We start from the raw sequence: 13,461 nt of genomic DNA, 5'->3' as shown, positions 1-13,461 counted from the left end.
ATGCGTTGGCTGCAATCTGGATTTCTGAGCTGTAAATCACACTTAGCGCCTGCAGATGGCAGTAAACAATAAACAAACAATTTAGATATTGTACTTGTGATAGTTTTTCAGCAGGATCTGACATGTCTGAACTCAGATGAAGCAGTGTCTGTGCTGATAGCAGTTAAAGTGCACCTGTCACTGCCTGGCGTAGGCAATTTACAGGTTTGGCCAGAATTTCAGAGAATGTATTCTAACTGGTAAATACAAATTTCCAGCAGAAATTCCAGTTCTAGCCAAATGTTACAACTGCATAGCCAGATGATGATGTCTTGATGGCATCTTTATTATGTAGAATAAACAATGTTAATGGAGAATATGTCCACAGATGGAAAAACGTTTCTGTTGTTTTGCGCGAGAGGATGAAGAGTCACAAACTGCAGTGGAGGAATCCTCATATTGCAGTCCCAGACAGATATGAAATCTAGCATGTTGTTCAATCACCCGGAGAAGCTTGGGAACCACCATGGCACCTCTGGAGCCCTACTCTAGACCCACCTGCATCACTTTCGAAAGTTGCGAGTCAGCTGTAATGCCGGCCATACACGGTTCGAATTTCGAAAGAATTTTCTTTTGAAAATCGTATCAAAGAATTTTCGTACGAATTGTGCACCATTAGGTGGCTGCAGCAACGGCTGATTTTCGTGCGGCAATAAAATTTGAGGAATCGGACACGTTGGAAATTTTTAGGAAAACAAACGATTTTCTAATCAATGATGGGAGAATCATGTGAGAAATGTAATAAGAAAAGAAAATTTACGGAGAAAAAAGAAGATTCCCAGCCACGAAAATTCTTTTCTGTAGCAACATGAGGTGAAATTGAAGGCTTGGTCGGCCGAATTTCGAAAATCAATAGTGGCACCATCGGATCACAAAAAAAACAAACTTTCTGATTTTGAAAAGAAAATTTGTTCGAACTTCGACCATGTATGGCCTGCTTAAAACTCAGTACCAAGTTCACGGCTGCAGTGGCTGAGATCTTGTTTTAACCCCTTGAATACCAGCCTACCTGATAATACTTTGTTTCTTCATCCAGGTATTGCTGTAGTGCAATATTCCACCTCAGTCCTGTCCTCAGTGTCAAAGATCTGGGAATACCTGCTTGATGCAGAAGAGATTTAAACGCCCCCACAGCAGGCCCCTTTCTGTCTCTTCTATAACAAAATGTCACTAAGGGTCTGTGCCAACAGACTTTGATGGGCAAATGCAGCATACATTTGGGAGTTGTCAGATCGTGCAGAATTCATGGTCGGTGCAGTTGGCCTGCATTTGTCCAGCTTCAGCTGCTTTTGTATTTCTGTAGACTTGTATGGGGAGAAAAGCCATTCTAAAGCAAACAGAAGCCGGTCACCACAGGCCCTAATTTAAAGGATAAGTTCACTTTTTGGAAAAAAAAATAATAATTGCACTTTTTTTGCCGGTTAAAAAATCAAAATTTTGCATTTAATATCTTTTTTTCTGGAGCCTGTCAGCAGATCATTGGTGCCATGCAGGTCTCCAGCAGATCTGCCAGTGTATCTGCTTGCCCCTACATCCTGTACAGGTAAGCAGATATAATATGACAGGAAGCATGAATGAACTACCATGGTGCTCCGCAGCAAAGGCTGCCAGGCCTTGTAGTTTTCCATGCACAGAGCCCTGTCAATCAGTGACGCAGCCATGTGGGCAGAAGCCCCACTCAGCCACATTTTTTTTTTTTATTGTGACAGCTAGCAGGGAGGGAGAAGAACCCCGCTAGCTGTCACAGCAGGGATCGGGGAGATGTGGGGGCCGGTCCGTTCGTAAAATGTTACATGTTACTTGCTTAATATGGGTGTAACATGTTACAAAAGGTAAAATTTTCCTTTAAGCTGAACTCCGGGCAGATGCTAGGGTGACCACATTTTCAAACTGCCATTTAGGGACACCCCGCCCCCTCCCCTTTCCTAAAAAAAGGATGTACATCATGGGGGTCCCCTTAGTCTGCCTGTAAAGTGGTGCATCTGTAGGATGCATAGAACATGCTGCAGCAAAAATGACATTTCTAAAGAAAAAAAAAAAAACAAGTCAAATCACATTTCAATTGACCCGCCGTTGCACTTGCTATTAAAAAAAATTAAGAAAAAATTGCGTGGGGTCCTCTTCCAGTCCATACCACAGCACAATTTATTAAAAAAATGGCGTGGCATGCTTTGGGGCATGGGCACCCTTGTTAAAGGGGTCTTCCAAATTCCGATAAGCACCCTGCCTGCATACCCCCACAACCGTAGCCCAGGGTTGTGGGGAAGAGCCCCCCCATGTTAAAGGCATGTCCCCTGGTATGGTTCGGGAGGGGGGGGGGGTTCTCGCTCCTCCATCCTTTCCTGACCCGCCAGGCTGCATTTTCGGATAAGGATCTGGTATGGATTTTGGAGGGGGGGGGGGGGGCAACGCTGTTTTTTCTTTTACTTTTTTTACCAGCAATTTTTTCCTTTATTATTCAGCTGTCAGCGGGGAAGCCTATTCAGAGCTGATGACTCATTGGTTGTTAAGGACGTGGCCAGCTTCCTGGCCCCACTTCTTAACCACCAGCTTTTGCTGCACCCTGATTGGACCAAGCTTTGCCCAATCAGGGCGCAGAATGCACTGTGCAGGGTGGCTGTGTCAGTTTCATTCCCGGACACTGTATTGTCCTGGAATGAAGGTGCCCGGGACCTGAGACAGACCTGCACGTGGTCACCCTAGCAGATGCATGCCTGAATTTGACTTGCTTTCAACCTCTTGTAGTTCCCTTTACAGCAGGCTGGGGATGGGGTGGTGACCAAGCTATGTTGCTTTATTGCCATAAAAAAAGGTCAGTTCACCAAGCTGTCATGTCTAGCAGAGATGTGAAAATCTGAGGAATGAATGGACAGAAATACAAATCCTTCAGCAGTTGAATTAGCTCCCATATTTGTGTTTCTGTTGGGTATTTGCCCACATTTCAGCTTTAGGACAATTTGATGTTTGCTGGTTTTGCAGCCCAACTATTACCATACCTACCTTAAAGTTGAACTGTAGGTAAAACTATTTTTTCATTTTGGATAGAGTAAGGGAGAGTTATAACCTCTGTCAGATTTTTTTCTTTGCCATCTGGGTCCCATTGCGAAGATTTCCCTTCACTCCCTGTCTTATAGCCAAACAGGAAGTGTGAGTGAATCCCTAGGCCAGTGGTTCTCAACTCCAGTCCTCGAGACCCACCAACAGGCCAGATTTTAAGTATTACCTTGGGGAGTTGCAGACTAGAATACTGCAATCACTGAGCAGGTGGGTCCTGAGGACTGGAGTTGAGAACCACTGCCCTAGGCGAACCCCAGGTCACCAGAACTAGTGTCCCCAATTGAAAGATTTCCTCACTATTACTTTTCTAAAGACAACCCAGAAATTTGGATTTTCTTTTACTTTCACTTTCAATGATAATGGGAAACAGAACAAATACAGAGGGTGAATCTCCTTAATGTGGGCACAGGCAGCAATAAAAACTGACAGGTGTTGTAATCCCTCTACACTCTATCCAAAACTAAAAAAAAAAAAACTGTTGCCTTTAGTTATTCTTTAACCACTTGCCGACCAGCCACCATCGTTAAACAATGGCAGGTCGCCACCTTCCCGCAAATCGCCTTAGGTGTGAGTCGGCTCCTCCAAGGATCTGCGCGAGCTGCCTATTCAGCGGGAGACCCGATTGGCGTGGCCAGCGACCGGCCAACCACGATTGTGGGAACGAGAGCCAGAATGGGGATCTGTAAATGTAAACAGACAGATCCCTGTTCTGACGGAAGTTAGAGAGAGATCTGCTGTTCCTAGTGATTTGGAACAGCAACCTTTCTCCTCCTCCAGTCAGCCCAGCCCCCATACAGTTAGAAACACTCCCAGGGAACACACTTAACCCCTTGATCGGCCCCTAGTGTTAACCCCTTCCCTGCCAGTGACATTTATACAGTAATCAGTGGCTAATTTTAGCTCTGATCGCAGTATAAATGTCATTGGTTCCAAAAAAGTGTCAAAAGTGTCCGATCTGTCCGCCGCAATGTCGCAGTCCCGCTAAAAATCGCAGATCACAGCCATTACTAGTAAAAAATAAAAAATAACTTTTGCACAAACCAATCAATATACGCATATTGCGATTTAAAAAATATGTAGAAGAATACATATCGGCCTAAACTGATGAAGAAATTCGATTTTTTTAAACTTTTTTGGGGGGCATATTTATTATAGCAAAAAGTTAAAAATATATATTTTTTTTCAAAATTGTCACTCTTTTTTTTTGTTTATAGCGCAAAAAATAAAACTCGCAGGGGTGATCAAATACCACCAAAATAAAGCTCTATTTGTGGGGAAAAAAGGACATCAATTTTGTTTGGGTTCAACGTCGCACGACCGCGCAATTGTCAGTTAAATCTATGCAGTGCCGTATCGCAAAAATGGCCTGGTCATTAAAGGGGTTGTAAACCTTTGTGTTTTTTCACCTTAATGCATGTTTTAAGGTGAAAAAGCACCTGGCAGTGACCACACCCCCTGCCCCCCCCCCGTTTCATTTACCTGAGCCCTGGAACTTGACCCGACGGGGACGCGTTGTCTTTCTGCCCAGGGTTCTCGGCTCTTGATTAGATAGATTGATAGAAGCGCAGCCATTGGCTCCCACTGCTGTCAATCAAATCCAATGACGCGGGCGCCAGGGGGCGGGGCCGAGTCATGCATTCGGCAGCTATGGATGCCAAATGCTGGACTTGGGAGCGCACCTGCAAGATAACCCCCCGGCAGAGTGCTTCTCCTAGGGGGTTATCTGATGTGGGGAGGAGCCACGAGAGCCGCCGAGAGACCCCAGAAGAGGATGAGGTTCCGGGCCACTTTGTGCAAAACAAGCTGCACAGTGTAGGTAAGTATGATATGTTTGTTATTTAAAAAAAAAAACAAAAAAACTAACCCTTACAATCACTTTAAGGGGGAAAATCTTCCGGTCTGTAAGTGATTAAAGTGATGCTAGCTGTTTGACCCTGCCTGTCTACACACAGCCTTCAGAAGAAAAACCTTGGGCCAGCTTTTCTGCTACCTCTGCATAGGCAACACGGCCTCATGCATTTTTATGGGATTGCCAGACTCCAGGACCACAGGAAGCCACCATACCTACAGCCACCCCATAGGAATGAACAGGGCCATGGCACACATGTGCATTATTAAGAGGTGTCAGGCAGAGGTATTCTTTGCAAAGGCCATACACCACTGGGCAGGACCACTCAGCAAACAGAAGGGTAAGTAGAGTATGTCACTGGTCAATGTCACCAAAGTTGTACTTTGTGTGTTTTTGTATAACTATAGGCATAACTTTTTTTTTCATTTTAGATGAGGGTTATAACCCCTGTCAGATTTTTTTTCAACCCCTGTCAGATTTTTTTTCAATCTCTGTCCCATTTTGGAGATTTACCTTCCCTTCCTATCCCATAGCCAAACAGAAAGTAAGAGGAAATCCCTGCTAATTAACCACTTCGGCCCCAGACGATTTGGCTGCTCAATGACCAGGCCTTTTTTTGCGATACGGCACTGCATTGCTTTAACTGACAATTGCACGAACGTACGACGCTGTACCCAAACAAAATTGACGTCCTTTTTTTCCCACAAATAGAGGTTTCTTTTGGTGGTATTTGATCTTTTCTGCGGTTTTAATTTTTTACGCTATAAACAAAAAAAAGAGCACAATTTTGAAAAAAAACACAATATTTTGTACTTTTTGCTATAATAAATATCCCCTTTTTTTTAAAAAAAAAAAGCTATTTTTTTTTTCTCAGTTTAGGCAGATATGTATTCTTTTACATATTTTTGGTAATAAAAATCACATTAACCGTATATTGATACGGCGGACACATCAGACACTTTTGACACACGTTTGGGACAATTGGAAATTATACAGGGAACAGTGCTAGAAAAATGCACTGATTACTGTATAAATGTCACTGGCAGGGCAGGGGTTAACACTAGGGGGGCGATCAAGGGGTTAACTGTGTTCTCTATGTGTGTGTTCTAACTGTAGGGGGAGGGGACTGACTATAGGAGATGACAGATCGTGGTTCCTAGCTATTAGGAACTCAGGATCTGCATCTCCTCTCCTCACAGAACAGGGATGTGTGTGTTTACACACACACACACGTCCCTGTTTTGCCTCTCGTGCCCGCGATCGCGCGTGGCCTGCGGTCATTGCGACCACCGGTCACGAGCATCGGAACGGGGCATAGGCAGCAATAAATCTGACAGGTGTTCTAATCCCTCTCCACCCCCTATCCAAAACTACAAAACAAGTTTTGCCTTTAGTTATACTTTAAGGATTTGCTCCCAGCCAACAATCGGTTCATATTTCATATTTTTCATTATTATAGAGGTGATAGAGGAACTAGAGAGAGAGGAATTTACACAGCACATGCTCCAGGGACTATATTCCCTGTAAGCTGTATGAGGGCTGACTATAGAGAGTTATAGAACAATTCAAGTGTATGTAAAGCCTATCTCTTATTTGTTCCCTTTTCATCTGTTTAATATATCAGCTTTGTATGTTGCTTTATAGATGTGTTTTGGAATGCTGCTCCTTCCAGTATAAATCTAGCATTGCAAAGACATAACTGTATCTACATTTCCACAGTAACAACAAGCATGTAGTATATTCAGCAATTACTATGGGCTGCAAATGGTCCTTTACAAAATAACAGGGAGAGGCAGATGAACATTGCTTTTCCAAATTTGAATTCACTGCTCTACCCCAAAAGAAGAATTTTTTCAGCCAAGTGCAGGCGCTCTTTTAAAGCCCAACTTCGGAATAGTTCAACCACTTCAGCTCCAGAGGATTTTCCCCCTTCATGTTTTGCTATTTAGCATTACGCTACTTTAACTGGTAATTGCGCGTTCATGCAACACTGTACCCAAATTACAAATAGAGCTTTCTTTTGGTGGTATTTGATCACCGCTGTTTTTTTTTTTTAAATTTTTTTGCTATATAAATGAAAAAAAAAGCAAACATTTTGAAAGAAAAACAATATTTTTTTCTTTCTGCTATCAAAACATATCCAATAAAAAATATAAAAATATAAATGTCTTCATATATTTGGGCCAAAATGTATTCTGCTACATGTTTTTTATTAAAAAATAAATAAATAAAAAATACCAATTAGTATATATTGGTTGCTTTGCATGAAAGTTATAGCACCTACAAACTATGCTATATATACTGGAATTTTTATTTATTTTTTATAGGACTACTGGTAGTAATCAGTGACTTATAATGGGACTGTAATAGTGCGGTGGGCAATCCGACGCTAGCTGATGCTTGAGGGGAATTGACTAACCGCCACTGACATCACAAGTGACATTAATACAATGATCAGTGATAATTCTATACACTGTCACTGTACTAATGACACTGGCTGGGACGGGGTTTAACATCTAGGGCGATCAAGGGGTTAAAAGTGTACCTAACTACATGTAATGTGTGTAAAGTGTGCTGCTTTTTACTAAAGATCCCTAAGTTTCTCATCCCTTATTTGCAGAAACTGACAGATCGCTCCCTCTGTACAGAGCTCTGTGTAGTTTACCTACACAGAGCTCTGGGCTATAATTGCACACAGCCAATCAGCGTACATAACTCAAACTCTCCCTGCTGTCAGAACACAAAAGCTCTCCGGGAGGGATTCCCCCATCAGCATGGGGAATCAAAACATTTTTTTTAGGTTCAACCAGGTTGAACAAAAAAAAAAAAGAATCATCTATGGCCTGCCTTTCTTACCCAATGCACCGGTCTGCTAGATCAGTCCCTGCAACCTCTTCTTCCCGTTACTCCAGTAGTCTAAGGTCTTGATGTCATCAAGAACAATGCAGGGTCCGTAGCTCTGCACTGGTTGTGATGACACCCAAGGACAGTCCACCACTGGAGTGTGGGGGGGGAGCACCATCTGCCAGGGGAGTAGAGGTTCAGGTAAGTAAAAGTGGTTCTCCTCTCCCCTAAACTAAATGCTCAATTAACTCTTGCAGTGCGGGCACAGACTCATTGCAAGGGATCATTTTAAAGTGATTCCAAAGTCAAAACATTTTTTTACCTTTAGAGTGGATGTAAACCCGAAAAAATACATTTTAGTTAAGGCTTGCACCTTGTACAGTATAGGATGTCATCTGTGTCCAGTCTTGCCATGAAGAGTTAATCCAGCTCTAAACAATCCTCTTATCTTTTTTCAGTGAGATAAAAATGGACAGACAGAGAAATAGGAGTTGGTTTCTTCCACTTGCTGTGAGTGACAGGTGATTTACATATCTCATGCACCAGCCTGAAAGACATTCTGTGTACTTCAGATCATCTCCTCCTTTCTTCTCCAGCTCTCCCAGGATTGGCTGCTCCACATCTCAGCATGATTGGGCATGCTGAAGTCATGTGGTGACTTTTCTGGGTTTTGACTGGATGTTAGTGATCGTAGCAGAAGTTCAGTGTAAGAAATACACAGGAGAAAATGCATGTTGACAAGGGGAGTGTAGAGGTGGGCGGGGAGTCTACTGACATCACGACTCCGCCCACCGAGCTCCAGACAACAGACCCCACCCACAGAATCTGCAGTTTTTCGGCTCTCATAACAGACCGAGGGGAGACATTTGACAGGTAAAGATACATGCAGGAGGCGTGTATATCCTTATAGATAACCACTATGGCAGTAATTTAGAAAGGACGAGAGTAGGTTTATTTACATCCACTTTAACCGGTTCAATACCGGGCATTTTCACCCCCTTCCTTCCCAGACCAATTTTTTGTTTTCAGCGCTGTCGCACTTTAAACGACAATTGCGCGGTCGTGCGACTTTGTACCCCAAAAAATTGACATCCTTTTTTTCCCCACAAATAGAGCTTTCTTTTGGTGGTATTTGATCACCTCTGCGGTTTTTATTTTTTGCGCTATAAACAAAAGAAGAGCGACAATTTTGAAAAAAACACAATATTTTTTACTTTTTGCTATAATAAAATAACAAATTTTTCCTCAGTTTCAGCCGATACGTATTCTTCTACATATTTTTGGTAAAAAAAATCGCAATAAGCGTATATTGATTGGTTTGCGCAAAAGTTATACGGGATAGATTTATGGCATTTTTAAAAAAAAAATATTTATTTATTTTTTTTACTAGTAATAGTGGCGATCGCGATTTTTTTTTCGTGACTGCGACATTATGGCGGACACATCGGACACTTTTGACACATTTTTGGGACCATTCACATTTATACAGCGATCAAAGCTATAAAATTGCATTGATTACTGTGTAAATGTGACAGGCAGTGAAGGGGTTAACCACTAGGGGGACACAAGGGGTTAAATGTGTTTCCTAGGGAATGCTTCTAACTGTAGGGGGCGGGGACGTACAAGGGGAGGAGACCGATCAGTGTTCCGCTGTACTAGGAACACAGATCACTCTCCTCTCACCTGACAGGACGTGGATCTGTGTGTTTACACACACAGATCCACGGTCCGACCCGGTTAATGAGCAATCGCGGGTGCCCGGCGGACATCGCGGCCGCCGGGCACACGCACCGAGTCCCGAGCAACGCGGCGGGCGCGCGCACGCGCGCCCCCTAGACGGCCGGGAACCCAAGGCCGTCATATGACGTCCACCTTGTAAAACAACCCATTCCGTTAAAATAGAAATAAAAGGCAAACATTTATGTGTGTATATATATATATATATATATATATATATAAACAAAACATTATTTCCTTTTTTATAAGTGGTCACATTCCCTCTGTTCTCAGCTGTAAAGAGCTGGGGGGAAGAGAAGCAACAGTGCACGGATCTTCCCAGTGAATGGCTGTGCAGGAGAGGAGGGGGGGTTGTAAGGACAAGTATGATCATTTGGAGAATACACTGAGTTCCCAGCATAGCTAGAAAACTGACCACAGTGTGTTCTCCTGCTTAGTCTGGTCAGTTTGTAATATCAAAGTCGGGGAACTGGCAGGAACACCAGGGATTCCACATAAAAGAAGCAATACAAAGAGAATAGGAGACTTTTTTCATACAAGTATATGGTACAGCAGGCACATATCAGGAATATGAAAGTTTGGGTTTACATATTCTTTAAGGTAAAAAATGTCCCAATTGTTGTCCCCCAAACACTTTCCTGAGTCCTCTCTCAATCCAGTGCTGTTCCTGCATGCACTGTGTGTGTCTATGGACGTACACAGCCCAGCTCGGGATCGCTTCTGCACAAGTGTCTCCTTAGCACATGGCTTGCTGAGGCGGCACTTGAAGAAGAGAGAGCGCCGGCGGGGGACCCCAGAAGAGCAGATAAGTATAACATCTTTTTTATTTTAAGAAAAAATATGCATTTAGGTTCACTTTAACGTTTCCCAGAGTTGACTATAAAAAAAACTTGTCATCAGTGGGCGCCACTGAACTTTTGCCATTTTTGCCTTCTTTTAAAAATGCTAGTTGCCTGGTTGCCTCTGGCATCAATACTTCTTGAGCCATGGACAGAGAAGCAGCAAGTAAAGTCAAAATTTAGTCGGAAGTCTTGCTCTGTGTTTTTCCTCGGGGTCCTATTTTACTCCCATTGGGTGTGGATGTTAATAAATTCCTCCTTACCTGCGATTGGTTTTGTCGAATGCCCTGCTGTCACACATGCTTTTTTCTTTTGTAAATAAGATTTCCCTAAAAAAATGGCGTACCCTTCTGTTGGTACTGGGATTATTCGGGTTGAACAAAGAGAAATGTACATGTATTACCAGCTTAAAGCAGTATTAATCCCAAAACCAAAAATGTGTTATATTGCAGCTTACCTGTCATTAGTTGTGGTGGCTGTATTCTTTTTATTTTTTTGTTTTTTTTGCTTTTTCCCCTCTGGTTTTCACCTGGTGATCTGGCCAGTAACACAACTCCTGTATTATAAAGATTAATTCGTTATAGAATGAATGGGTGGCTGCTGCCTACACCAGAACTTCTACCAAAAAGTAGAGTATGCATATAATGGTAATTGTTGTGGTGCTGCCTAGAACTAACCAATGAGGTCTATAGTACACCTCCCTCTTTTGAGTGTGTCCTGTAAACAATACTCATCTACGTGTGATATAAATGAAATACCTCCCTCACGTGCAAGGTGCAAACAATAAATGTATAAAGACGTATCTTGAACCAAACTATAAAACACCTTCCCCCTTCCAATGTGTGTGACAAGTAAACCAAAATATCACCGCCTTAAAAGGCAACTATCAATGCTCACAAATAATAAATATCCAGATGCCATATAATAAAGTGCTAATTGCCAATGAACAAATTCATATCCAAACATAAATGTAAATGTTAAAACAATGTGTGATTCCAAAAAAAGAGGTGATTTCATAAAAATATGTGGACCATAATAAATACAACTTTAGAATAATAAATAAGTCCACATGAAGAAATCTTTAAAACTGTGCAATCAGTGGCATTTACTGGTACGTGATGAAGGTGCTAAATCCATATAGTGCAGGTGCCTCCACTCGTGCTCCCCCTCCAGGACCGCACTCACTAGAATGAAAGACCCCTTAGGGGGTTGAAAGGCACTGTGTGTGTACACCTAGGACCCATGATACTGGCACAGATTCTGTCTCCCTCCAATCCTTGATCTTCTCCCTTTTATCTATGATGGGCTCATGCAGGGTAAACGAACAGAAGCAATCCCCATAGTGTAAATCCGTATGATAGTTTATTAAAAATATATAAAAATACACTTACAATGCTTAGGAAGTATGGAGCATATAAAACAGTATGTCTGGGACGCCCTGCGTTCCACGGTCCGAGGCGTAATGGTCCGGATGTGTTGTAAGGACGCAAGAGGCTGTCTCCTACGCGTTTCATCAATGTGCCCTCATCAGGAGTGGCCTTTATACATTTATTGTTTACACCTTACCACATGAGGGATGTATTTTATTTATATCACATGTACAATGCCTTATAAAAGTATTCATACCACTTGAAATTTTCCACATTTTGTCATGTTACAACCAAAACGTAAATGTATTTTATTGGGATTTTATGTGATAGACCAACATAAAGTGGCACATAATTGTGAAGTGGAAGGAAAATGATAAATGGTTTTTAAAATGTTTTACAAATAAATATCTCAAAAGTGTGGCGTGCATTTGTATTCAGCCCCCTTTACTCTGATACCCCTAACTAAAATCTAGTGGAACCAATCGCCTTCAGAAGTCACCTAATTAGTAAATAGAGTCCACCTGTGTATAATTTGTTCTCAGTATAAATACAGCTGTTCTGTGAAGCCATCAGAGGTTTGTTAGAGAACCTTAGTGAGCAAACAGCATCATGAAGGCCAAGGAATACACCAGACAGGTCAGGGATAAAGTTGTGGAGAGGTTTAAAGCAGGGTTAGGTTATAAAAAAATATCCCAAGCTTTGAACATCTCATGGAGGACTGTTCAATCCATCATCCGAAAATAGAAAGAGTATTGCACAACTGCAAACCTACCAAGACATGGCCATCCACCTAAACTGACAGGCTGGGCAAGGAGAGCATTCATCAGAGAAGCAGCTGAGAGCCTCATGGTAACCCTGGAGGAGCTGCAGAGATCCACAGCTCAGGTGGGAGAATTTGTCCACAGGACAACTGTTAGTCGTGCACTCCACAAATCTGGCCTTTATGGAGGAGTGGCAAGAAGAAAGCCATTGTTGAAAGAAAGCCATAAGAAGTCCCATTTGTAGTTTGCGAAAAGCCATGTGGGGGACACAGCAAACATGTGGAAGAAGGTGCTCTGGTCAGATAAGACCAAAATTGAACTTTTTGGCCTAAAAGCAAAATGCTATGTGCGGGGGGAAACGAACACTGCACATCACCCTGAACACATCATCCCCACCGTGAAACATGGTGGTGGCAGCATCATGTTGTGGGGATGCTTTTCTTCAGCAGGGACAGGGAAGCTGCTCAGAGTTGATGGGAAGATGGATGGAGCCAAATACAGGGCAATGATAAAAAAGAGGGGAAGGCTGGGACTTTAAATGAGGGCAATCTTAGAAGAAAACCTGTTAGAGTCTGCAAAAGACTTGAGACTGGGGCAGAGGTTCACCTTCCAGCAGGACAACAACCCTAAACATTCTTCTAAACATTCTAAACTTTTCTCTATCAGCCGGCTGCAGCAGCTGGTCAGTGTATTCTGACAGCAGGGAGTCCCCGATGTCATAATACAATGGCACATGGGGAGGATTGCTTCATCCACCTCACTTGTGTGGGTGGGAAAATCAATTATTCTTTTCAATCAGCCCATAGGCTGATTGAAAAATAAAAAAGGAAGGATATATATATGGCCAGCTGTAGACAGTTCAACACAGGCTGCCATTCAGATGTTATGCAGTGCTAGGTTTTCTTATTAGAAAGTCCAGCATTGTTTCCAGAATGAGTGTCATGAATTTCGGTTGTAAATCTATA

The 13,461-nt window shown here is 42.5% G+C and overlaps 1 protein-coding gene across 6 annotated transcripts in view; it reads left to right on the top strand.

The window, feature by feature from the left end:
- AK8 (adenylate kinase 8) overlaps positions 1 to 13,461 on the top strand; it is a 312,083-nt gene that overhangs the window by 232,480 nt on the left and 66,142 nt on the right. The gene's annotated exons all lie outside the window — the stretch shown is intronic.

This window comes from Aquarana catesbeiana, linkage group LG09 (assembly GCF_042186555.1).
Source record: "Aquarana catesbeiana isolate 2022-GZ linkage group LG09, ASM4218655v1, whole genome shotgun sequence".
In the NCBI taxonomy this organism is placed as follows: domain Eukaryota; kingdom Metazoa; phylum Chordata; class Amphibia; order Anura; family Ranidae; genus Aquarana; species Aquarana catesbeiana.
Note: the sequence above shows the minus strand (reverse complement) of the source record. Positions and strands in the feature narration are given on the sequence as shown.